The 27,797-nt window shown below is 41.9% G+C and overlaps 1 protein-coding gene across 1 annotated transcript in view; it reads right to left on the bottom strand.

Annotated features, from left to right (window-relative positions):
• The window catches only part of ATP2B2 (ATPase plasma membrane Ca2+ transporting 2), a 633,448-nt gene that overhangs the window by 486,795 nt on the left and 118,856 nt on the right, over window positions 1-27,797 (bottom strand). The gene's annotated exons all lie outside the window — the stretch shown is intronic.

Below are 27,797 nucleotides of genomic sequence, written 5' to 3'. Positions count from 1 at the left end.
GGCAGGAAGAATAAAGTGCTGTTACCCTGATTATGTGAATCAAGGCCAGTGGAACTGTTTTTGTGACAGAGGGAGTCCCCATGAACTAAAGTAGCACTCACTAGACAAGGGACATGGTTCCGAAACCCAGTGAATTGAGAGAGGCTGGGGATAGGTATTTGTACCTGATGGTATGGGCCCCTTTTGCGGGCCTGAAACACCAATTGCACCTCCTCCTCTCTCCACTGTTGAATAGCAGAGCTAATTTTGATTCTATTAATAGTCTAGTTACAGGCTGCTGTGCTGAAATTCACTTTGGGCCAATGGTGCACCAGCACTGGGGCTCCCCTACTACAAGCTGAAAACACTAAAGAACTAAAAATTACTAAGAGCTGAGATTGCTGAGTGCTGTGTTAACTAGTGGGGGAGCCTGAAGATATAGTGCTAAGCGGCTGACAGAGTGGAGCAGTTTATGGGATGGTTGGAGCGTCCTTTGGGATGGTGAGTGGAATGAAGTGGAGCAGAGCAGAGCAGTTTGTGGGACGATTGGAGCTGCTCACGGGATGACGAGTGGAGTGAAGCAGAGCAGAGCAGTTTCAGAGACGGTTGGAGCGGAGTGGGGCAGAGCGGAGCAGTTCGTGGGATGGCTGGAGTGGCTCATGGGACAGCTGGTGGAGTGAAGCCACTCGTGATGAAGGCTGCAGCAGAACTCCACACAGGTGGGGCAGTCGGCCTTGGACCACGTAAGGTGCCTCTTAACACCCCACGTGGCCCCTCCCCCCCCCCAATTCCACCCAGCCTGAGGGGGGGGTAAAACTTTGCAGACAAACTTTTGATCTCTGGGGCTTCACTGACCAAGCACAGAGACTTTTGGGGTGTTGGACTTTTGGGTGATCTTTTGGGTTGTTGGACTTAAGGATATTGCCAAAACTTACTTGGAGGTGGGTCTTTTGCTCATGGTTTGTGTTATGAATCCTGTCTGTGGTGTTTCCCCAACATGCTGCCGCATTGTTTCCCTCCTTTATTAAAAGGATTTTGCTACACTCAGACTCCGTGCTTGTGAGAGGGGAAGTATTGCCTCTTAAGGGCGGTCAGGGGGTGGTATGTAATTGTCCCAGGTCACTGGGTGGGGGCTTGAGCCAGTTTTGCATTGTGTTATTGAAATGGAACCCCTAGATACTAAACCTGGCCCTTGCTGCTGCCAACTCAGACAGGCAGAAGGGTTACAGTAATATCTGCATAAATCTTTTGTACTGTATTTTAAAATTGTAAAATGAACACTCTTGCTAAATAAATTGACTATTCTACTACTGTAATCAGTTATCTTCAATCAATAATTAATTTACACTTGTTTTCACAGGCAGTCAAGTGCCATAGGACAGCAACTGTTCTGTATGAAAGCACATGGAGGAGCTACAGTTTGTTCAGAAAAGACTTTGGGGGAAAAACGGTGGTTGTCACATAGCTGGCAGAAGGAAGCAGTAAGAATGGCAGCTACACAGAGTACAAGCTATTCTGCTTACAGCTCAATATATTACCCTTTCATTCTGCTCTGTGCTAGGAGCTAGGCCAGCCTGCACCCACCTCTTCACTTCTTAGCAAAAGAGGTATGAAAAGATGCTTGCAGTCTGTGGAGGACAATCTGGGAGGCTACCTACAAGCCTCCTGGTATATGGTATTTAAGGAGTCAAGTGGAAGAACATAAATAAGGACAGCTCAGGACTGACAATGGGAAGAAAATGATTTCCCCACTATCAATTTAGAGAGGTTTCTGTCCCATATTATTTGTATTGGGGAGCTAAGAGAAATAATTAACTCAAACAAAACAGAGCCATTCTGAAATCAATGCTTTGCACACGAAAAAAAGTATTCTTTGCCATAACAAAATCTGGCTTTTTTTCTGAACAAAGGTTCTGTTCCAGGAAAGCACTTAAGCACATGATTAACTTTGGCAATGTGAGCAGTTTCATTGATCTCTATGGGACTAAATCATGTGAGTAATGATACATGTGATTAAGTGTTTGCAATATTGGTCCAAAAGAAAATTATTTCATTATTCAATTTTAATGAGGACATAAACCCCAAGTACATGAGCCTATAATCTGGCAGTGAAGTGTTTACATTTTAACAGCACAGACCTATGTAATTCTGTTAAACTGATTAACGAGATATACAGTACTCTTCCCCTCACCATTACGCAACAAGAAGCTAATATAAAAGGCGTGGCAATGGATGTACAAAGGGTATCAAATTAGCAACAAGCTCAGTTAATAAGATTCTACAAAGATTAAGTGCTACATTGAATTAGCTCTGTTTTGGCTTTTTTTCTTCTTTTTAAACATTTCAGACTTCAAGATAGTAAAATCTCAATGCATTGATGTTTCTGATAAATGTCTGTCAGGAATTCCAAACTAATACAACAAGCATAGCTTCACCTTATAGTGAAATCAGAATTATCGTCTTCTATTAGTTAATGGTCAGGATTATTCTAGAATGAATTTAACACAAGATGGATCCAATGTCAGTTTATGCAGAGTAAAACAAGCCACAGGCTTGACAGTACAAGATGCCACCAACTGCCACTGAGTATATGCCCTCAGCACCTTGCAGGGGTATTAAACCATCTTCCAGGATTGGGCCCTATATTTATATAAATTTGTTCATGATCATAAAATCATAGAAGATTAGGGTTGGAAGAGATGTCAGGAGATCATCTAGTCCAACCTCCTGTTCAAAGCAGGACAAGCCCCACCTAAATCATCCCAGCCAGGGCTTTGTCAAGCCGGGCCTTAAAAACCTCTAAGGTTGGAGATTCCACCACCTCCCTAGGTAACCCATTCCAGTGCTTCACCACTCTCCTAGTGGAATAGTGTTTCCTAATATCCAACCTAGGCCTCCCCCACTGCAACTTGAGACCATTGCTTCTTGTTCTGTCAACTGCCACCACTGAAACCAACTGAGCTCCAACCTCTTTGGAACCCTCCTTCAGGTAATTGAAGGCTGCTATCAAATCCCACTTCACTCTTCTCTTTTGCAGACTAAATAAGCCCAGTTCCCTCAGCCTTTGCTCCTAAGTCATGTGCCCCAGTCCCCTGATCATTTTCATCGCCCTCAGCTGGACTCTCTCCAATTTGTCCACATCTTTTCTGTAGTGGCAGTCCCAAAACTGGACACAATACTCCAGATGTGGCCTCACCAGTGCCAAATAGAAGGGAATAATCACTTCCCTTGATCTCCTGGCAGTGTTCCTACTAATGCAGCCCAATATATCATTAGCCTTCTTGGCAACAAGGGCACACTGTTGACTCATATCTAGCTTCTCATCCACTGTAATCCCCAGGTCCTCTTCTGCAGAACTGTCACTTAGCCAGTCAGTCCCCAGGTTTATCAGTGCACAAGATTCTTCTGTTCTAAGTGCAGGACTCTGCACTTGTCCTTGTTGAACCTCATCAGATTTCTTTTGGCCCAATCTGCCAATTTGTCTAGATTACTCTGGACCCTATCCCTACCCTCCAGCATATCTACCTCTCCCCCCAACTTAATGTCATCTGCGAACTTGCTGAGGGTGCAAACCATCCCAACATCCAGATCATTAAAGAAGACGTTGAAAAAAACCGGCCCTAGGACTGGGCACTCTGCTTGATACTAGCTGCCAACTAGACGTCGAGCCATTGATCACTACCTGTTGAGCCCGATAATCTAGTCAGCTTTCTATCAATCCAATGCATATTTTTTTAACTTGCCGGCAAGAATACTGTGGGAGACCGTATCAAAAGTTGTGCTAAAATCAAGATATACAACATCCACCACTTTCCCCATATCCGCAGAGCCAGTTATTTCATCATTGAAGGCAATTAGATTGGTCAGGCATGACTTGCTGTCATAAACAGATAGTTAAGGGTTAATGTCTCTTTTACCTGTAAAGGATTAAGAAGCTCAGTAAACCTGGCTGACACCTGACCAGAGGACCAACAGGGGGACAAGATACTTTCAAATCTTGGTGGAGGGAAGTCTTTTGTTTGTGCTTTTTGTTTGGGAGTTGTTCACGTCTTGGAACTAAGAGGACCAGACGTAGCATCTAGTCTCCAATCTTCTAAATCAGCTCTTAATGTGTCAAATTGTAAAAGTAATAGGCCAGGCAAGGGGATCAGTCTTAATACTTTTGTTTCTCAACTTGTGAATTTTCTTTTTTGCTGGTAAGGATGTTTACTTCTGTTGCTGTTAACTTGAATCTGAAGCTGGGTGGGGGGGGCGGTCTCTGTCTATAATGAATGAATCTGAGTACCCTGTAAAGCATTTTCCATCCTGATTTTACAGAGATAATTTTTACCTTTCCTTTCTTTAATTAAAAGCTTTCTTTTTAAGAATCTGATTGATTTTCCTTGTTTTAAGAACCAAGGGGATTGGGTCTGAACTCACCAGGGATTGGTGGGGGGGGAAGGAGAGGGGGATGGTTAATTCCTCCTTGTTTTAAGATCCAAAGAGTTTAAATTTGTGTTTACCAGGGAATTGGTGAAGCCTCTCAAGGCAACTCAGGGAGGGGAAAGTCGGGAGATGGGGACAGGGAGTTTGCCAGACACTGAATTTCTGGCTGGTGGCAGCGTTAACAAATCTAAGCTAGTAATTAAGCTTAGAAGTGTTCATGCAGTCCCCACTTTTGTACTCCAAAGTTCAGAGTGGGGAAAGAAACCTTGACACGGTGAGCAGCGGTGTGGGATTTTTAGGAACCTAAAGCCAGTGGGATTTTTTTCCCCTCCTTTCTAGCTGCTTGGAAAGCAGCCTGAAGGCAGAGATGTTACGTTTTTTAACAAGGGTCTTTGTTAAGAGGAGGGGCTTCAAGCTGTGAGCAAGCAGACAGCAAAAAGGAATTTACAAGTTGAATTGTTCTCTCTCTTTCTACCTCTTGGGTATAGCTAGTTAGAAAATCTCTGTTAAACAAGCAGCCCTGAGCGGAGTGCATCTCAGGTTTCAGTGAGCTGCAGAAGGGAGTGTGGCGAGCACAAGAAAGCAGGAAAATGAGTAGCAGTGAAACAGTTAAACTGGAAATGGCTAGGCTGGATGCAGAAGAGAAAGCCAAAGAGGCTGACCACAGGAGAACTATGGAGATGAAACAAAAAGAGATAGAGATGAAAGAAAAAGAGATGGAGATGATAGAGAGAGGGAGAAAAAGAGAAGAAAAATCCAAAGAGTTTGACCACCAGAGGGCTTTGGAAGTCCAGAGGGAGGCCCACCAGAAGGCCCTGGAATTAGAAAAGGCTAAGCAGGATGGAACAGCCAACCCTAACAACCCTTCTCCAGGTATTGTTCCCCATCCCAGGAAATTCCCCACCTACAAGGCAGGTGATGATAATGAGGCCTTCTTAGAAAATTTTGAAAGGGCCTGCCTTGGGTACAACATCTCTACAGACCAGTACGTGATAGAGCTGAGGCCACAGCTCAGTCGACCCTTAGCAGAGGTGGCAGCTGAAATGCCTAAGGAACGCATGAACGATAATGATTTTTTTTAAACCAAGGCCAGAATCAAAATGGGGCTAACACCTGAGCATGCCCACCGGCGGTTCAGAGCCCTAAGATGGAAACCAGATGTGTCATTTACCCGACATGCCTACCACATTGGAAAGAATTGGGATGCCTGAATATCAGGAGCAAATGCTAAATCTCTGGAAGAGCCGTCCTTTCTAATGCAAATGGAGCAGTTCTTTGAGAGTGTTCCTGATGAAATAGAAAGGTACATCCTAGATGGGAAACCCAAAACTGCAACCGAGGTGGGGGAGATTGGAGCCAGATGGGTGGAAGTGGCAGAAAAGAAAAACGCTACTAGCAAGGGGAGCAAATATAAGAGGGTGCAAACTGAAAATAAACCCTATCACCGGGGGCAACCCAAGACCCCACCTACAACCCAAGAAAAGCCCCAGACACCCTATTGTCCCACCTCACCAGTCTCCAGCAACCCACCTCAGCCCAGTGACCAGTCAGCTGGGCGATGTTTTTATGTAATGAACTGGGAAATATAAAGGCCACTGCCCCAAGAACCCCAACCGAGTACAGTTTCATTACACTACCATCACACCAAAATTCCCCAGGCCCAGATGCTCTCAAATACCCTCAGAGCAAAGGGAAACCTTGAAAGTGACGAAAAGAAGGTTAATTCACGTGGAGACACACCAGGGAACAAGTGTCAGCTATCCAATCCTTAGTGGGAATACCAAATTCATCAACTAGAGGCCCAAGGACAATCACCCATCATAGTCAAAGTCTTTAAACTTGCCTACTGCTAAATTGCCTGTCCACTACAATGGCTGGTCAGGAACTGTGGACTTTTTGCAAATTCTATTGAAATTATCCCATCCTCATGTACTGGGGAAGACTTGGCCAACCAGGTGAAGCTGGCCAAAGGGTGGGATGGTCACACGCAGCCAACCAAAGCAAGCAAGGCTTCCACATCATCCCTGTTCGAGCCGTCCACAAGAGCCCAGTCTGTGTTACCAGAGACCAGACAGACGGTGGTTGAACCTTGATCCCCTGCCAACGACTAACAGCCATAGTGCATCCAGTCTCCAGAACCGGAACTGGAAAAGCAACCAGCACCAGAAACCATTGCCAGCACTGATGCCAGCGCTTGCAAACCCATCTACCACCCAATGCCGAGGCACCAGGGGCCTGAACTGGCAGAAGCAGCAGACAACTCTTACCAAAGAGGCCTCAAGCCAAGAGCCTGAATAATCACCTAGTGCACCAACGGACAGCAGTTCACATTCAACGAAAACAAACCCATCACCTACATCCGCTTCCAGGGACCAAGCCCAAGTCCACAGTCTAAGGATGATACTGACACTCCAGCCTCAAGGGAACAGTTCCAGCTGAGCAGGAAGCAGGATGACAGCCTTCAGAAAGTTTGGCGGCGCATGGAGCACTCCACCGCCTCTCAGCTTCTTCTAACCATTCTGGTTTGGTTGTAGAACAAGGACTTTTATACAGGAGACTCTTTGGTGGATACCAGGAAGATGGTATCCTCCAAAACAGTTTGGTAGTTTCCAACCAAGTACCGGGTAAAGCTCTTAAGTTTAGTCCATGATCATCCCAGTTGGCCATTCTGGGGTGAAGCAGAACCAAATACAGGTTGGGGAAGTCCTTACTGGGAGGGATGGGCAGGACGTTGCCAAGTACGTCCGTCTTGTTGGGAAGTGTGCCAAAGAGTGGGAAAGCCCCAAGACCAGGTCAAGGCCCCTCTCCAGCCACTTCCCATTAATTGAGGTCCCATTTCAGCGAGTTTAGCTGTGGTTATTCTAGGTCCTTTCCCAATAAAGACCCCCAGGAAAGCAGTTCATACGGACTTCCATGGATTTTGGCTAACCGATGGCCAGAAGCAGTAACTCTAAGCAACACCAGGCTAAACTGTGTGCCAGACCTCAGCAGACATTTTTGCCAGGGTTCGGTTGGCCTTCCGACATTCCTTTACAGATTTGGGAACTTATTTCTGGAGGGACCATGAAATCTGTGGGAAGCTTCATGGGGTGAATCACTTGTTGCCACCCCTTACCACATCAAACCATGGGACTGCTGGAGAGGTTTAATGAACTTTGGGGGCCCATGATACGTAAATTCGTAAATGGAACACTCCGAATGATTGGAACCTAGTGCTGCAGCAGTTGCTTTTTTGCCTACAGGGCTGTACCACAATCCCAGTTTGGGGTTTTCACTCATTCAAAACTTGTGTAATGACCATGAGGTTTAAGTGGCCTTATAGTTGGTGAAGCAGCATGGGGGGTCTACATTTCTCCAGGAATTAACATTCTGGACTTTTGTAAGGCAACCTACAAAGCACCTCCAACACCTCTTTACGCCTTGCTAAGAAAAACCTTAAAGGATGCTCAGAAAGAGCAAAAAGGCCTTATGATAAACGATTACCAGAGAGCATTCCTTTCAAGTAGGGGGGGACCAGGTTACGGTCTTGGAAGACATCCAGGGCCGCATAAGATGGAGCATCATGGGGAAGGCCATTCATGCGTCCAAGAGTGCCTAGGAGCTGTTAACTGATTCATAGCATTCCTCACCAACCCTAAAGCCTGAAGTGTACCATGTTAATTCTCTCAAGCCCTTTATGCCAGAGAAATTAAAGGTTTGTCAGTTTTAAAGCCAGGGGGAGAGGAGCGCTGAGTGGCCTTGAAGGTGTCACTATGAAAGGAAAAAGTGACGGTGGTGTGGAAGAGGTGAACCTCTCCACAGCCCTGGAATGTCTGGCAGTGGGCAAAGATCAAGGAAGCTGCTGCACTAGCTTCGGCCCCAGTGTTTCTCAGTCAACCCAGGACAGACTGAACAGGATACCACTCCATTTGACACATGTAATGCTCACCCAATTAAACCCCACCCTACCGGTGTCTCCTCATGCCCAAGCTGCTATAGGAACGGGAGATCAAAACATGCTACAGTATGGTATATCCGCTCCTCTAACAGGTGCTGACATCTCCAGTGGTTCTAGTTTCCCAACTAGATTGGGGAATACGCTTTGGCAGGACTTAACCGTAACTTAAATGCTGTAACTTCGTTCCCGAAAACTATCCAATGCCACGCACGATGAGCTATTGAGACATGGGATGGCCATTTCATCTTCTACAATAGACTTTAACCAAAGGGGTATGGGCAAGTACACTAGATGAACCCGCCAAAGAAGGTCAGCCTTCATCACCACCGCAGAGTGTGTATGAATTTAATATAGCGTCCTTTCGGGCTGGAAATGCACCCACCACCTTCCCAAAGACTTGTTAGATGTCCCTAGCAGGATTGGGAGATTATGCAGTTGCTACCTCCGATGATGTGTCCATTTTTTCTGATTCCCAGGGGCAGAACACTGGAACACCTGGAAAAAGTCTTGAGCGCATCAGGCAGGCAAGGATAACTTTAAGGCTAAAAAGTGTCAAATAGCCAAACAGGTGACTTATCTTGGGCACCAGGTGGGTCAAGGAACGATAACTCCCTACAGCCAAGTTGGATGCTATCCAAAAGTGGGCCTGTCCAAGTCAAAGAACAGGTCCAATCCTTCTTAGGCTTGGCAGATATTAAGGGATTTGTACCACACTACAGCCAAATCGCTGCCCACTACAGGGACCTGAACCAAAAAAGACCCAGCCAAATGCAAGTTAAGTGGACTCACGAGTGTCAGGAGGCCTTTACCAGCTTTAAGGGCAAAAACTCATTGTCCTGACCCTGTGCTAAGGCTCCACACTTTTGACAAACCATTCCTAGTAACCACAGATGCATCTGAGCGTGGTGTAGGAGCAGTATTAAACAGGAAGGACTGGATCAAACTTCCATCCTCTCGTGTTTTCAGCAAGAAACTGTCTGAGAGGAGAAGCACTGGTCTATCAGTGAAAAAGAATGCTATGCCATTGTGTAATGCCCTGGAAAAGCTACGCCCATACGTTTGCGATGACAGTTCCAGCTAACAAACCGACCATGCTGCACTAAAGTGGCTTCGATACTTGCCAGGGAAACAACAAAAAACTTCTTTCGATGGAGTTTAAGTCTCAAGATTTGTTGATTTGAAATTCAACACTTTCAGGAGCTTTCGAACAAAGTAGCTTGTGCACTCTCCCTTGAAAGTTTCCCAGAATCAACTGGTTAAAAATTTGTCCTTGAAATGTGGAAAATCTTGTAGTTTTACATAATTAGTGTATATATAAGGTGTATGTTGTTGTTTATCAATTCTTTTATTCTAAGTTTCTAGGAAGAAATCACCGCCAGTGTGGTTCCACATTGTCTGAGATTTGGGGGACGTGTCATTAACAGGATAGATTAAGGGCTAATGTCTCTTTTACCTGTAAAGGATTAAGAAGCTCAGTAAACCTGGCGACACCTGACCAGAGGACCAATAGAGGGACAAGATACTTTTCAACATCTTTGGTGGAGGGAAGTCCTTCATTTGTGCTTTTTTGTTTTGGGGGTGTTCACTCTTGGGCTAAGAGGGACCAACATACATCCAGGCTCTCCAATCTTTCATAAATCAGTCTTTTAAGTGTTCAAAATTGTAAGTAATAGCCAGGCAGGCGGATCAGTCTTACTTTTGTTTTCTCGAATTGTGAATTTTCTTTTTGCTGATAGGATGTTTACTTTCTGTTTGCTGTTACTTTGAATCTTGAGGCTGGGGGGTCCCGTCCCTCTGGTCTATATGAATCTGAGTACCCTGTAAAGCATTTTCCATCCTGATTTTACAGAGATAATTTTTACCTTTCCTTTCTTTAATTAAAAGCTTTCTTTTTAAGAATCTGATTGATTTTCCTTGTTTTAAGAACCAAGGGGATTGGGTCTGAACTCACCAGGGATTGGTGGGGGAGGAATAAGGGGGGGATGGTTAATTCCTCCTTGTTTTAAGATCCAAGGAGTTTAAATCTGTGTTCACCAGGGAATTGGTGAAGCCTCTCAAGGCAACCCAGGGAGGGGAAAGTCTGGGGAAGGGAGAGGGGACAGGGAGTGCGCTAGACACTGAATTTCTGGCTGGTGGCAGCGTTAACAGATCTAAGCTAGTAATTACGCTTAGAAGTGTTCATGCAGGTCTCCACTTTTGTACTCTAAAGTTCAAAGTGGGGAAAGAAAACTTTACACTTGCCGTTGGTGAATACGTTTTTAGTAGCACCCACTGATTAAGAGCAAGTAAAAAGATAAGCCTCAAGTAATATTTATGGTCCAAATAATTCCTATTTTTGGTTTTTCCAAAACATTCAAATTCAGACATTTGTCAGCATGGTTGATTTGAAATTCTGAATAGCTTCACAATAGCTATCTGTGTTATGTTTCTCTCCATCTTGGTTGCAGCTTCCATTAACATTTCATCCTATATTCCCCAGATATTTTGACTCAGATTTAAAGTACTCAATGGCTGTTTGTTTTTTAAACACACCAAAAATAGCCTTCAAGCCTGTTTGATTTATACTAGCACTGTGATCATCTCTGCTTTACTGTGCTGTCTTCTTTAAAGACAATCCTTCTTCAGAAGCTATACCCCCTCATCCCAACAGGGTGTCAGACAGATATGAAAATGTCATCATTACAAGTGAGATTAAAACCTTTTGCAATCATTAAATTTAGCAATCCTTATGCAGTAATAAGCCACAAATACATCTACATTTGACAAATTTGTATAGTGTTGAGGCCTGAGAGAGGCACATTATTTCCATCATTGAAAAATACTATACTCACATTATTTTATTATGGGTGTTTTCTCCATTTTACAACTGGGGAAACTGAGGCATGAGACGAGGCAGTGACTTGCTCATAGTCACACAAAGTCTATGAGATAGCCAGGAAATGAGCCTAGATGTGCTTAGTCCTAGTCCAGTGGTTTAACCATCCTTCCTCTCAGATCGCCAAAGGTATCCAACCTAATCCATACGGTAAACACTTGCTGGTTCTCCCTGATAACAAAATACATTTTCAAACACAATGAAGGTAATTGATTTTTTAAGAAATATAGGACAAGGACAAGATAATTTTGGCAGCAAGAGGGAAAAAAAGATGTCCAGGCAAGAGGATTTCCTTGTATACCAACATTAGCTTCCGATCTCAGGAAAAGCAGCAGGAGTTGATCCCACTTTAAGGCTTTTTCATGGCTTTTGAAACAGAAGTCTCACTACTTACGAAAGTATGTAGTAGTCTTGAGGAGGGGGGACACTTATAAAACTAGTCTGAAACGGAACAGCGCTTCCACATCTGAACCTCAACATTCTTTGATAGGAGCAACTTAGAACTAAGTGTTTTGGTATTAACTTTATTTAAAACCTTTGGTGTCTTATTGTTTAGATTGAAGCATGGATTGTCATTCGTTTGTACCATGCCTGTAATACAATCAGGCCCCAGCCCGGGTGGGGCTTCTATGTGGAAAGATGGCTCTGTGGTAAGAGTGCTAACCAGAGACTTGGTAGAGCCAAATTCAGTTCCCTTCCAGAAGGCCAACAAACTCAAGTGTTGTTGTAAAGAAAAGCACTGTGGGCAATAAAAAAATGAAGTTTGATAAGCTTGTATAATGCTCTGTCATAGGAACTGATGTAACAATCATTATAAACTTCATTAAATCACCAAGTTAAAAAACTGAAAAGTGATTATGTAATGCCAATAGACCCCAGTCATCAGCGAGCAGGCTCAAACCTGGGACCTCTGAAGCTTACTGTATGAGCCTCTACTGCAGGAGCTAAAAGCTGTAGCAAACTTCTCAATCTCAAGCTGGACTTGGTGCCACTAGAGGGGAACAGAGCACCACACCAAGCTGGCACAGGTTATAGTTACATTATTTAAAAAACCCACCACAGATCAAAGGAACATACATGATGATAATCACTATTGAAATTCTCAATTACATTCACAGAACTACTCATTTACAAAGGTTTTCTTTATTGGGTGAATTATGAATGTTTGTGAAAACTGAAAGGCTGACAAGCCTGAGAACCCCAACTCCTTTACATATAGAACAGACAAAGTATGGACAAAAGCACTGCAAGCTTCCTCATGCTGCCCATGTCAACATTCCTCAAACTTGATCTGGTGGGAACCGTCTCTGTGATAAAGAGTCGCTCATTCTCTGGTAATTCTCTATGCTCATTCTGTCAATGGTCTCACTGAGACTACCCATGAGGGTGCCTGTTAGTACTATCTCTGCTGTTTTGTTTGTTTATTTATGTAGATATTATGTGAACAAAACTGACAAACCCATTGTCCAGCCCACTGGACAACCAATTAACGGTAATGACTTTCAGCCACAACTGATAGAAGGAAATGCAGTGAGCTGCCTGCTGCCACACCCTTCACTCAAATCTAGTAGCATCATGCATCCCAAACACTCCCCCCTAGAAGCTCTAACACTGCTGATTGCTGTTTCTGCTTTTCTTTATTAGCATGACTCACTTCACCACAAGAGAATTCGGGTCCCAATCCTGCACATGCTTAATGATGCATACAGATTATTCCCACTGAATTTTACTCACACAAAGTGTAAAGTTAAACAAACGTACAAGTCTTTATGGGATCACAGAATATCAGGGTTGGAAGGGACCTCAGGAGATCATCTAGTCCATCCCCCTGCTCAAAGCAGGACCAGTCCCCAGACATATTTTTGTCCCAGATCCCTAAATGGCCCCCTCAAGGATTGAACTCACAAACCTGGGTTTAGCAGACCAATGCTCAAACCACTGAACTATCCCTCCCACCTCCATGGTGGACCCAGAATTCTCTGGGCATGTTAACAGTGCAATACAAGACTGAAGCCCCAGTTCCAGCTGGCCCAGATCAGCTATGTCGGGCTCAGGCCTACAAAATTGCAGTGTAGGCATTTGGGCTCAGGCTCTGAAACCCAGACAGAAGTGAGCATCTAAAAGGCCAGGCTCAGAAACTCTCACCCTTATATGGGTTTCAGAGTCAGGGCTCTAGCCTGAACCCAAATGTCTATCCTACAGTTTTTAGCCCCAGAGCCTGAGGCAGCTGACCCGGACTAAGAGACTCGGTGCTGCAGATTTTTCATTGCCCTGTGGGTGTGGCCTCAGTTAACTTCTCCCATCTGTTCTGCCTTACCATGCCATCTTCTCTCTTCCTATCATATATCCTTCCTGCCTTCCATCCTCATGGCTTCCTCTCCTTCATGTTTCTGTTCCTTGAACCAAAATTTCACCTCAGTTCCACTTCCTGTCCCACTCATCAAAACTAGCATATTAATTAGAGCTGGGCAAAAATTTTCTGCTGAAAATATTAAGTTTGCTGAAAAATGCAGTTTTGGGGCAACCAAAACTATTAGTCAACTTGGGCCAAATAAAAAATAAGGAAAATAAATTCAAAGCCAAAACTGTTCGTTTCAACATTTCAAAACAAATCATTTTAACATTGTTCTTCAAAACTGTTTCATTTCAAAATCTCATTACAAAACAATGTTCAAATCATTTCACTCAACCCAAATGATTTTTTTTCCATTTCAGTGAACTAAGAAAAACTCACACAAAAACAGTTAGTTTGAAACCAAGCACCTCGCCTCCTCCCCCAGGATATTTTATTATAGTTACCAAAGTTAAAAAAAAAACAATTAATTGTTGAGCTCTAGTATTAACTGATTATGCTTCTTTAAAATCCTTCAGAATGTATATATCCTTTTGGTCTATGCAGATAACGTGCCCATGCTTACATACAGCAGCATCCAGTGGAGTCTCAGTGTGAACATAATATTTGTGTACAGGGTTGTATATTTGTAGCTCTTATCCTTCCCTCCCCTAATACACACTACCCCTTGTTATCTGCTACTACTCTTTGCATCCTTTCTATAATTTTAGATTGCAAGCTCTTTGGAAAAGGAACTCTAGGCTTGGAAGGGTTTTTCCTTCATCCGAATGTATGGTACTTCGTACATTTTTAAGTATGCAATAAATAATAGTGATATCACCCTCAATCCCTCTAAAACATTCGTTCCTGTCAGAAAAATAAATGCAACACAACTACTGGCACATCTTGAACTGAAAGTCAGCCAGGCTGAACCGAAATGCACCTTGCTAGTGTTATCATACGATTCTGGAGAACTTAATTTTAATTCAAAAAGTTTATGGCCCTCAGATTTGTTAGGAAAACCATCCTTCTTCTCTATGGCCACAGTACAAACCTTCCTACAAGATTTATTTCCTAGTATTTTGCTCAGACATTTTTCTCTCCTGCTAAAAATATTCCACTATAAACAGAATTTAATCATGACAGGACAGGTTTTACCTGGGAAAACTATTCCCTTCTTTTCTCCACAGAACAGGAATATGATCTCCTTTGCCTAAACTTCTGCAGTTACTCCCACCTGCTTGCATGTGTGGGCTGTGTGATTGGGTGGTCTGTCTCTGAAAGAGGCTGCAGGAGCTTTTTTGTTTTTTCCTTTGAGTTTCAGTTCTCTTTCCTGTTCCAAACAGCAGGAGTGTGTGAACAAAAGTGACAAAGTGTGAAAGGTAGTTAATTGTTCTTTTGTTTTCTTTCTTCTCTCTGTTAATTGCTGCATTGTTCTCTTTCTGCCCTTTCTAGAAGACTAGGGAAAGGGACAAATATACAAATCTGTACTCAGGTGTACAAGTGAATGGCGGTAGTTGCCAGGCTATAAATTACTGGCAGATACAGATTAGCCAAACCTTGTTGGAGGCACAGGTGCAGCAGGTTAGCAAATGGGAACTGGAGGCACAGAAAACTGGCTAAAAAAACTGAAAGCCTTATGAGAAAAGGATCTACTTATGGTTCAGAGCTGTCTAGTGGAGAACCCCATTATTTTGGGCTTAGATCTTTATCCTATTATTCATTGTAACCATTGCTGCGGTTTTGGTTCCTTTCCCTATTATGTGGAAAACTCAAATTCCATTTCCCTCCTCCCAGACCGGACTGGAATCTATTTTCTTTATAAGCCAGTCCAGACACTTGGTCTTTGACAGGCTGCGTCAGTGGAGTAACTCAAAGACTTTTGGCCCAATTCTTATCTCATACACTGGACTAAATCCACTGATGGCAGAGTTACATCAGTGTAAAAATGGAGAGAGAGAGAATCAAGCCCTCTATCTTAATTCCATTCTGGAAGCAATTGGGTCAAAACGGGGTGTTACTCCTCCTTGTCCTTCATTCCACATGGCTCTGACAGTTCCTGAGTACTCCCCTCTATTCAGCTCTGCTAGAGGAGAGGAGGAGGAGGGGGAGGTGTTAATCTCCTTCAGAAAGCAACATCTGACACATAGCCAGTGGGTGATAATGGCTACATTCCAATAAACTGACATACCCACCACTCATTTACAGTGAAATTAGACTTGACTATAGGAGGAGTGAAAGTGCACTGAAGTAATTCATAACTTACATTCTACTTCTTTATAAGCAGAGTCCCACTATAAAGCGATCCTACTCTACATACATTCACAGGAAGAAAACATTACATTATATTTTCCATATATGTAGCAAGTGATACAAAGTAATGCACTTGCACTACTATTCAGTTCTCAAGATTTAATAACTAAAATCTTCAGCTAATTTAACTAATAAAATGGAAATGCTTTCCATACAGCAAGAGAAAATTAAACTAAACATGGCAAATAGCAAATGTACTGAAAAACTAAAAATTAATCATGATATGAACATGCCCTTGCTCCCCACACATTCCTCCTCCTTGTACCACAGAGTTAAACCAGCACCATCATAACAGAGGGAAAGAAGGTGGCAGTACCTTTATTTACATATAAACAATTATGTAACAGTAAACAAAACAATTTATGAGCACTACAGCAAAATGAAAACCACAGTTAGGACCTCTCCAGATGGGAATATCACCCAGTTCCTAAAGGGAACCACATTCCGTTTCACCTTGGAGTTGCTACACACTCCCACCTTCACATGGAGTAACTCATGCCACCCCGTCCCTTCTACCCTAAAGTAAACAAACAAAAACAAAGGCCCAGTCTGTACTCCCTGAGCTAAGCTCACCTGTACAGTGTGAATCCTAAGGAGCTGTACTAAGTCAAAAACAAAAATGAATTTACTCTATTCTATTTTTGCATGTTTACCAAAAGCCCCAGAGCATTTTACTATTAATAGGAAGTGTTTTTACAGTCTCAGTTGTAAAAGATGCACCTTTTGTCAGAAACCAAGGAATTTTTTTCTGTCCGTAAAGATGTTCTGAATGTCAAATAATACATAGGCAACATGCTCTACAGACACTGCTTCACTTCAACCATAACACTGCATCTATATCAGCAAAGCAATTTGCAGATTCAAGCTGAATATAACCCTGACAAGCTGACAGACCATACTTGAAAATAACTGCCAGGTCCATATCAGGGCCAACTGAAACACTGACATGATTTTTTTTTCCCAAATCAAAATTCCTCTCCCCAAATCCATCTCTCCAACTTGAGTGTATGGTTATTTCCAAGGCCATATGGGTTGTTTCACAACCTACCTAAAAAAACCACAAAGCAACACTAGCTGAATTGTCTCCTCTCCTCTTGTAAATCTGTGTCTATTTGTATAAAATTCATCTTATGTATGAGATGTGTACAGTAAATTTCCACCCGGTAAATCCCAGATAAGGACTAATAAAACCCAATTTGTATTGCAGGTCCCTCTAATAAAAATGTGACTTGTTGGGTTTACATTTTTCCCTCCATCTCAACTAGTTTACTATTCAAAGAGTATTTTTGATAATATCTTCAAGACAGTTACATCCATTCTTTATCCAGATCTTAAACTTATAAAAAGGTGTTACTGTATTACTGTACTGTTAGTCACATGAAGAAGAGATGAGGTGGGAAATGATCACCTGATTTTATAAATTCAACTGGGCCTGAACAGATGAGAAGCCAAAGGGCAATTTGTCGTATCAGATTAAATCAGGTAAGCATGAATCACAAAGGCAACATATAAAAACAATACATACACCCTATATGTTCCCAACAATGTGAGTGAAGTTACCATATTCTCAAATTCCTCACTAATGAATGGATAAATAAGCTTAAAAACCTTTTTTTTTTAAACCATTCACATTTTTATGGGAGTCATGCACGCAATTGTGCAAGAACAAATCACCCTATAAAAATCCAGTGCGGGACGTTCAGGGAGGTGGAGAGGAGGAGGTTTGGTTCTCTTCTCCCTCAATCCAAGTAAATTGGGTTCTTACAAGGAACAGGCAAATTAATTGGATACAACAAGAATTTCACCCAGAAATCAAAATTAAACCCAAGTTGTTGTCTCTGATTGTGCTCCTCTGTACAACTTAATTTCTGTATTGCCAAGTTATTACTATCCAACTGGAAGACATCTTGACAGATTCTCTCAAACAACCAAATGCAAAAAGAAAATATCAAATGGAAATCAGTTCTGATGACATCCCCAGTGAAATTTCTAAACCAGAAATGTACAGATAAGCAAGTATTCAAACCTTGTTTGAATCAAACTTTCAGGCTTGTAAGGGTCTCATGTCAATATTTTCCTACTTCTGCATAATTTAAAAGCCTCTTTTCAGTATTTGTGGCGTAAGCCCTTGTTGCAGTGCAGAGACAGGTACAGAAATGTGTGCAAGGAAAGGAAGACAAGATGCTATACAGAATTGAAGTTATTCCTTTCCATCCAAATGTATTAGAAATTTTTAAACAGAAAATGTTCATATGGTTATAACAATGCTATAGTTGCTTGTAATCTTATGTCAAGTTTACTATACTTGTCCTGGAAAGAATGGAGCAGTCTATTACAGAGGTAATTTAAAAGAAAAAAAAACACTGAAGGGAGGAAACAAAGGCCCATTTGTGGTCCATTACTATGTCAGCAACTCATCAGGCCTGACATACTCATTACACCTTACAAACTGGTATAAAAATATTTAAAAAGTGGCATGTAATATATTGTTTGCAATCTAACCGCATAGTGGTCATCAGTGCCACAAGGCAAACAGCTCACAGGTAATGAGTTTCTGGTGGCCTGACCAAGTCAGTGTACCCCAACTCACTATGGTTATAGCCTGTATATAACAGACCTCATGTAAGATATCATTAGAAAAACTTTGGTTCTATTCTTGGATCTGCCACTGGCACATCACTTCACTGCTCTGTGTCTCAGTCTCCTCTTCTTCACAGTGGTAATAAGGAGTCTGACCTCCTCAGTAAGCACTTGGAGATCTACTAGTGAGAAGCTCCAGATAAGAGCGAGGTATTACCAATATATTTGAAATTTGACTGATAATTATAAAGATAAGATATTTCAGTCCACACATTGTCTAGCTATTCTTCAACTTCCCTCACAGTGCACGGAACATGGCTCTCAGGCTCACTCACTCTCCTCGTCTCCCTATTGCCCCTAATCAATATCACCAAATGTTGCAAGATGACCAAAGTAATGTACTATTCACTAGCAATAACTATCATTCACACAAAGAAAAGGAATTTCACAGATAAAGATCCAAGAATGACTTCAGAGTTTCTCTTGAATCAAGAGAGATTGAATTCTAATGTATAGTCCCGCAGCAGGACTGGGATCCTGTGGGTCTACAGGACCCGTTGCCGTAATAGTGGGTGCGGGATAAAAATTCAACAAACAGTCCAGGAGCAGGTGTGAGTGGGAATCACGAGGTAGGATGGGAGCAGGATTAAAATAGTCCCAGACAAGCTCTAATTCTAATGTTCCAATGGATCACATCATACATGGTGAACCATTACTAGGAATTTTCAAACAGAAAGCATAATTATTTATAGTAGGGCATTCCTCATTGTACTGACAGAGATGTTAAACACAGATTTTTCAAATCTCTCACTTCTGGTCTGCTTTTCTTGCCAGCAAGTTGTTATTGATTGTTATTACTTTAGTAACCAATAACAAACAGCAAAAGACAATATATGTTGGGATAATAATATCCACTGAGCCAAGTATGATAATAAAGATTGTTAGGTCACGTGCTCTGGATTGTTAATATGCACCTCTTTGTCATAAAGGGTTATGTCATTTACCTATAAAGGCAGACAATCAATTCAAAAAGAAAAAATGATGGGTGCTTAGTCTTTGTGGGTGCCCTTGACAAGCCTCAAACCTCTCGAAAGTGGGTCTCAGCCACTAGGAAATGTTTCATTAATATCAATGATGTACAAGCAATGATGCCCAAAAGCCAAAGAAATCACCCACTTATGTTAAAAGTGTAATCAATTACTTGTCTCAGATGAAACCTTTGAAAATTATACCATGAAAAATCTCTTTTCATTAAGGAATCTCCTGAATAATCTCTCATGGAGAAATTGAGAGGTACTGTAGACATGGGGAGTGAAAAGAATATACTAGACTTTGGTTGTTTGAGTCACACACACACACACACTCTCTCTCTCTCTCTCTCTGTGTACTTTTTCTTCACCTTGTCCCTCTGGATGCCATTTCTTTCTAATATAGCACCTTTGGTTCTAAAGATACTTTGCATTTTATCACTCTGCAACAAGTACTTTTCAAGAGTAAAACAAAAAACGAAAAACCCCATCTACCCTTCATATTGTGGCCCAGTGACCCTTCAGAGATGTGTTATAATGTGTAGATTTCAGATATAAGTTTAGAGATTTTCAAACTCCCAGTCCCTCTAATTTATGCTTTGATCTTAATAAGTGGCAACAGTCACTGAAAAGAGGCAAGGTTCACTGTAAGCCAGTTTACAAAACATTAAATATTTGCTTTAGGAGCCTTTCCTTGTTTTCATGATAAGGATGTTATGACCAGGGAAAGAAGCAATCAGAATACTGAGATTAAGGAGATTTTATTAATGAGGGAAAATACTTCTATTGTTATTTGCATTGCGGTAGAGTTTTAAGATGATGATTAGGACTGTAGTCGTATTGTGCTCGGCTCTGTACAATGTGGTCCCCACCCCAAAGGGTGTGCAATCTAATTAAAGATGAGCCTCCACAAGCCACTTTAACAAACAGGCTTGACGACCACACTGTCCAAGAAAACAGGTCACTGAGAATACTTCAAGCAGATTGTATAGTTAAGCAAATATCAGACATGATTGGGACAGGAAGAGAAAGGTTGGAAGGAACTGAAAAAAAGGGAAAATGCTACAGAAGATGCTTCTTGTGAGCACATTTGTGTATTAGCCTTGGACCCAACAACTTTTCACCAAAATACAACATAGTGAACATTCCTTACTATGTTAATTTATGGCCAAATTTTGCAGTTCTAAGCTAAGAAAAATCCCCATTCACTTCACCAGGAGTTTTGCCTGAATAAAGGCTGAGTAAGGCTGCAGTCCATGAAGAAAATAATGGGAGGATAGAAAGATTGAACAGAGGCTGCAGAATTGTATTACTCTGCTGTTTGAATGAAAGACACAAAAATCCTCTGATTCAATTGGTATTTTTATACATCACTTACTCCTGTATTGCAAAATTTGAATTAATGCTCAGGCGCCTCTGAGCTACCAAACAGAATATAATACATGTTTCATGAGGCCTATTCATCTTTAAGGGATTTCATAAAAGTTATAACAAGCTCATTCAGCACATGGTCAATTCCATATTTTGATCATTTGAAGCCAAACACAGAGAGTGTCTTGTATTTCTATATCTTTAGTGGGGGAAAAATAATAGCTAAAAACACAAGGACATATTTTCTCCCAATGATGGTCAATTCTGCACACTCCGTAATTAGCTAGAAGTAATTGCAAACCAATAATAAGAAAAAAAATAATGGCATGGCATGGCATGAGAATACATACTAACATTACCTACTGATACAGAAAAAGATAACAGCCGGACCTTAAAGCCAGGCTTCATGGAAAAAAAAGGTATTCTGTGCACGCTTCTTTGGTAACACATTCTCCCCTCCATCCCCACCAAGAACAGCCCTCCCCACCTATGTCCCCAAAATAAAGTTGTATTGGGAAATTATCCTTTCTTTGTTGTTGTTTGGCCAAACAAATACAGAAACACCAGCACAAGAACAGTTACTTCTGTTTCATGTTTCACATATGTGAGTAATTGGGGATCTGTCCTCTTGCCCTTGTGCTTTTTTTCCTTTCTTTTCTTTGGGGAGGGAGGGTGCTAGTTATGATCATTTTTCTCTTCCTGGATGGCAAACATCTGTGGCTTAAAACGAAGAGTCAGCCTTGATACAAACAATGAAATTTCCCTTATTCCATATGTTACCCTTCTGCCCCTCTGAGTCGGCAGCAACAAGGGCCGGGTTCAGTATCCAGGGGTTCCGTTTCAGTAACACAATGCATAACTGGCTCGAGCCCCCACCCAGTGACCTGGGACACTTACACACCACACCCCCCTGGGCGCTTCTAGGAGGCAATACTTCCCCTCTCGCAAGCACGGAGTCTGAGTGTAGGCAAATCTTTTTAATAAAGAAGGATCAATTGCGCATCCCATTGAGAAACACACAAACGAGTTATTAACACGAACCATTAATAAAACCCACCTCAAGTCATGTCTGTGGCAATTGTCTTTTTCCCTTAGGCGTCTTAGTCCAATCACCTCAAGAGTTCCAACAAGCCAAAAGTCTCTGCGTCAAGTGCCACCCAGAATTCAAGAGAGCTTGCTGTAGAGGGTCCCTCCCCCCGCGGCTGGGGGTTTGAAAGGGGGGGGGGCACCTTTACGTGTCTCAGGGCCAACTGCCCTGCCTCTCTATGGGTCTGCTTCCGCCTCTCCGACGACTTGCCTCCGCTTTACCAGCCGCTCCACTCTGCTCCTCCATTCATCCTCACAAACTGCTCCGCTCCACAGCTGCTCCGCTCCCCAGCTGCTGTGAGCTGCTCCAGTTAGTCCCTGCAAACTTGCTCGGCTTCCGCTCACTTGTGTGCGCCGCTCCACCCGTCCCACAGCTACTCGCTCTTCTGCCAGCCGCTCTGCTTCCCAGCTGTCGTGATCCGCTCCAGCCATCCCCAAACTGCATCCACTCCGCCAGCTGCTCTGTTCTGCGTATAGCTTCAGTCTCCCCATAGTTAGCACAGTACTCAGTGTCTCAGCTCAGTATTTCAGCTCTTTTGTGATTTCAACTCTTAGTGATCTCAGCACAAGTAGGGAGCCCCAGTGCTAGTGCACCATTAGCCAAACTGAGTTCAGCTCAGTAACCTGTATCTAGATTCTTAAGGGAATAAAAATCCACTCTGATATTCCACAGGGAAGAGGAGGGGGTGGAACTGGTGCTTCTGGCTCCACAAGAACTGCACACCAGGCACAGTACCTGTCCCCAGCCTCTCTCAATTCACTGGGTTTTGGCCCATGTCCCTTGTCTAGCAAGTACCACCCAACTGAGGTTGAGTCATTTCTGTCACAAAGCAGTCCCACAGCTTGGCAGCCTGGGATGGGGTAGGCGTGCCTATGCAAATACACTCTGAAATTCTTTACACCAGATGTCAGAGTAGAGCTCATCCTGACTCTGCTTACACATAGGTAGCCTAGCATGACACAGCACTATTATCCACCTTTCTTTTTTTTTTTCCTCATGGATGTTTAGAATATTTTTAAATGGTGCTCTTTACAAATAAATCCAAATGTCAGGCTCCTGCTAATGAATGACTTCTGGTTTCCCTTTTAAAAAGCTAGATGAGATTGCTACAGACCAACACTTTTCTATCCATATTATGCAAAAGTCATAGTTAGAGAGGACATGTGTATGATTAAAATAACATGCCTTACTAAGAACCAATTACTCTAGAGGAGCCAACAATTGCTTATAGACTCCAGAGACTGTCAACACAAGAAGATCAAAAATAAGATACTGATAAAAATCTATAAACACACTAATGGAGGTGTTTGAGGCAAGGATAATTTAAATGATGGATAAATTTTGTATATCCATCTCCTTGCTTGATTACTTTATATTGCCAACTAACTTTTTAGTCAAATCTGGGTGGAGATGTTAATGGAAACCTTGTTGGTTCAAAAGTTTAGGAAAAACAAAGCTTAACACCACAATAATCAAAAGTCACAGGAATAACATCAGAGAAATTAAATTAGGCCTTGAGGGTAAAATAGCTGAAGTCTTTCCAAAAAGAAGGGTATAATATTTCACACTAGTGGTGCTGGTGAGCAACTGGAATTGGTCTTATGCATCACAGACTTTTGGACTTGCTAACTTTCTCCATAAGGTTATAGCTGAGTCTTAGAATAAAAAGCACTTATTACACAACACTCCATTTACTTTCTCTGTGGATCAATAAGGAATACCTCATTTTATTTATACCTTATGTTGAATATCTGAAAAGTCAATACATGTTAAAACTGCTAAAAAATAGAAACTTTTTCCAACTTTTTTGAAATTTTCAAAATTGTTTCTATTATGCAGGTTTCAAACATGGAATGATTTTTTTAAAAATTTACTATTTTTTTGAATGTTCAGAACTCTGGGGTGTGAGTTTTTCTCCCTCTTTCTTTTACCAGTAATTGCTATCAAATTAATTACTTTTAAGTTCAGTGGAGCTTTTTCTTTCATTTTTTCTTTTTGAAATGTTTCCTTTTGTTGGTCAGTCATTTTTTCCCATAACTTTTTCAACTTTGAAAAATTTATAGAGTGACAAATAGAAACATGAAACTCTTGAAAAACTAAGTGTGGAAGAGCTTAGATTCTCATGTCCTAACTACTGCAATCTTCTTCTGTCTGGCAAAAAAAAAAAAATCACATTCCTTAAGTGTAATCAAAACATTGCTCCAAAACTTATCTTCTGGCTCATCACTTGGATTACATCACTCCTCTCTTTTCATTCTTCATGGTCTCTTCCTACTCTATCAGTTATCTCTAATACAGGGATGAAGCCTCCTGCCTCTGCTTTACCAATTATGCTGCCCTGGACTGTCCACTTGTCAAACTTTTGGTCAAGCACCATTATGCTTTCTCCATGTCAATAGAAGTGGTTCCCTGTAATAACCCACAAACGCAATACTATGTCCTCCCCAAAACCCACCTGATGTCATAATGCCTACAAACCATTTGGCAATATATTTACACAGCTAGCATGTTGTTGTCCTTCAGCACTGCTGTAGTACACACAATCGCACTAAACACAAAACCTAAACTCAGCCTCGGCTAGGTAAATTACATGCAATGCTGGTTCTGGGATAAAGTCTATTTGTGTTATTTGTAAATGGAAAAAGAAAGATTTGCAAAAGTTAGAAGAAAACCCCCAAATCCTGACATTTAGTTCCACTACAAAACACTTCCTCCCTATACATTTTAAACTATGTGCCTAACCCAAAGCTCACTGAAGTCAACAGGAATCTTTGCACTGACTTCAGTGGGCTTTGGATCAGTTCCTATATTTGCATTTGTTAGTTTTCAGGATGGCTGTTTTGGGGATTTGGGGGATTGCATATGTAGAGAACTGCCCAAGATTTACCACCAGCTATAATCTCATTCATTTTGGTCACATCAGAGTGTATGTTTTATTTTCACCTTATAACATCATAAAGTGCATTGACAGGTCGAAATTTATGTAGTCTTAGCAGAACATAGGCGAAGAAAGAAGAAATATAGTTTTGCTGCTGGAAGTTAGGTCTGGGCCCACTGGGCACAGATTTCATTTCCATTTCAGTACAATATCTCAAGCTGGATTGACAGCAGAAGTATTTACAGTGGTGAATCACACGTCTCCAGCATGACAGAATGCTATCTTCCAGAGGGATGGTGGCAGTGTAAAGAATTCCCACTGACAGAGAACAAGTCGAGTCACACCCATCTCTGGAGGTGGGCAGGCACACAAGATAAGAAAACTGGAATGAATACGTGAAGAATGATGGTCAGGCAGATAAAGGGGAATGTGTATAAAATCGAGAACCTGGTAAACTGGAGAAGGAAGATGATTTGCATTAATTGTGAGCTATAGTTTCCTATTTCTGTTTTCATTCACTTGCCTGCCATCCATTTCATACTTAATGTACATGTCCAGTGCTGCTGGTGAATGTGGTTTTATAAGTAGGAAAATCTTGTTTATTGCCACCAGTTTAAAAGAACAATTTGGAATTATTTCCAATCACTTTATGCATCTACCATTCTAATTTAACCTCAGAGAATAGGTCTGACTAGAGAAAGCAAAAATAAGTACATTAATTCAGAGTATGTGGAATAATCTCCTTTTTTCTTTTTCCATTTAACACTTTTAGGCGACTCTTCCCAACAAACAGTTTTCCGGCTGGCTCTGTGGCAAATCCCAGATGAAGTACCTGTGTGCCAGACATCAGCAGTTCTATGTGGGCTACCACTTCATCTTCAGTACATGGCTTGTGCCAGTTGCTTGGCTGGAAATGATTACAAAGGAACAAAACTATATTTCTTTTTTTCCTTCTTCCCTTTTTAAAAGCCAATGCACTTAATGATGTCGAAAATTCACTGCAGTGTAAAAACCTCACACACACACGGTTTTTCCTTTCACTCTGTCTTATATTCCTGTGCTTTTAATCAGTTTTCTAGATAATGGCAGTGAAGAGAAGAATCTATCTACTAGAGATGACAGGTTTCAGAGTGGTAACCGTGTTAGCCTGTATCAGCAAAAACAACGAGGAGTCCTTGTGGTACCTTAGAGACTAACAAATTTGTTTGGGCATAAGCTTTCGTGGGCTAGAATCCACTTCATCAGATGCATGGAGTAGAAAATACAGGAGCAGGTATAAATATATGAAAAGATGGGAGTTGCCTTACCAAGTGTGAGGTCAGTCTAACAAGACAATTCAATTAACAGCAGAATACTATGGGAGGAAAAATAACCATTTCAAACAGTTGACAAGAAAGTGTGAGTAACAGTAGGGGAGAAATTAGGTTTAGGTTTTGTAACGACCCACAAAAAACTTCAAAAACAGACTCCAATGTGAAACTGAAGAATTGGAATTAATTTGCTAACTGGACACCATCAGCATTTATACCTGCTCCTGTATTTTCCGCTCCAGATGAGGCACTGGATAGCTCTCTTTTTTATAAGTTTCCCCTTTATCTAGAGATGGAAAAGTCCCCTTCATGGAGAGCAGCAAGCCTGATTTTTAGATTTTGCAAAGTCAGTAGCAGACTTCACAGATTTATTTAAGGTCTTAAATGAGTAAAGATCCCCTTTTGACTTTCAGTTTGAAGAAGGTTGCCTATTGGGAATGATAGCAGCTCCCCCCAGAAATATCTGGAATGCTGTAGGTTTTGTTGACACCTGCCCAGAAATTCTAGAGTAAAAAGCTAGCTTTCTTTAAAGCCTGACCCAATTTAAACCAGGCCATAGTGAGCTGAGATTCAAGATATCACATCGTGGGTACCAGTGCTGTGCCATTTAAACTAAGCCATGATGAGTTGCACACAAAGACCCTCCTTGGAAATAGTGCTGAACTAGGATAAGTAGCTCTGGCACCTTTCAGATATATCTGCTGAACTGGGTCCTGCAGGCCAAGACAGAGGAGACTAATCTGATATGGAACAACTTGCCAACTGAGGGGAAAAAGAAAAGCAGACTAATGGCAAGAAAATACACTTTACTGTAGGAGGAAATGAGAGTGTGGATCACAAAAGTTTGGTGGTTTTAAAGAAAGAAGGGGAAATTAACATGAAGATTAAGGATTAAGCCAAAGAAGTGGAAGCACCAAAAAAAGTTGCTTAGAAAAGTCACTAGAACTCTATCGTGAAAATTAGATGAACAAGAATCATAGAATTGCATTTTTATAAACACTTTCCATTCAAATAAAACTCCAAAACACTTTAAGCTTAAGTAACAGGCTGCATGATGCACAAAGCTGAGCATCTCTTTGCTTACCACTGAAGCACCTTCACCCATGGAGGTAGAACACAGCAAGCATTCAATAGTGCAAACTCTACAGTTTAAAGCGCAAGTAGTGCAGAACACTCACTAGGGGACCAGCTTAGGAAAGGAAAACAGAGAGCTAGATTGTGGTATTTAGAGTACAAGTCTATGGAAGGGGCTGCGTACAGACAAACACGACAGGAGGAGCGCTACCAAGATTGCACCTCAGGTCTGTGTATATATCACCAGACTGCTCTGCCCTGGTGTGGCAGAGGGCCAGTGCAAAAGGGATGGTGGGGCAGAATTTCTGGGGTCTTTCTCCCCAGGGGACTAAAGGTCAATAGGCCTTGCACCCCCAGAAGCAACTACTACTGTGAGAGAAACTTGCATGGTTATGTGGGGAGAGGGGTGAGAAAAAACCTCTTGTGCTCCCCTGAGTTCCTATGTAAGAGCCTCTTGACATCTGTCCCACTGTAATTAATCCCTGGGCCAAATTCCAGCTTGGGTAACTGCCCCTCTTGTCATTTTCAAACAGCTTTCTTTAGTAACAATCATGGTACTTCAGATACAAACATAAGGAGGGAACGAAAATTCAAGTCACCGCCCCTCG

Source organism: Chelonoidis abingdonii, chromosome 17, assembly GCF_003597395.2.
Source record: "Chelonoidis abingdonii isolate Lonesome George chromosome 17, CheloAbing_2.0, whole genome shotgun sequence".
NCBI classification, from domain to species: Eukaryota; Metazoa; Chordata; order Testudines; family Testudinidae; genus Chelonoidis; species Chelonoidis abingdonii.
The sequence above is the reverse complement of the archived record's forward strand: the minus strand, read 5'-3'. Positions and strand labels throughout refer to the sequence as shown.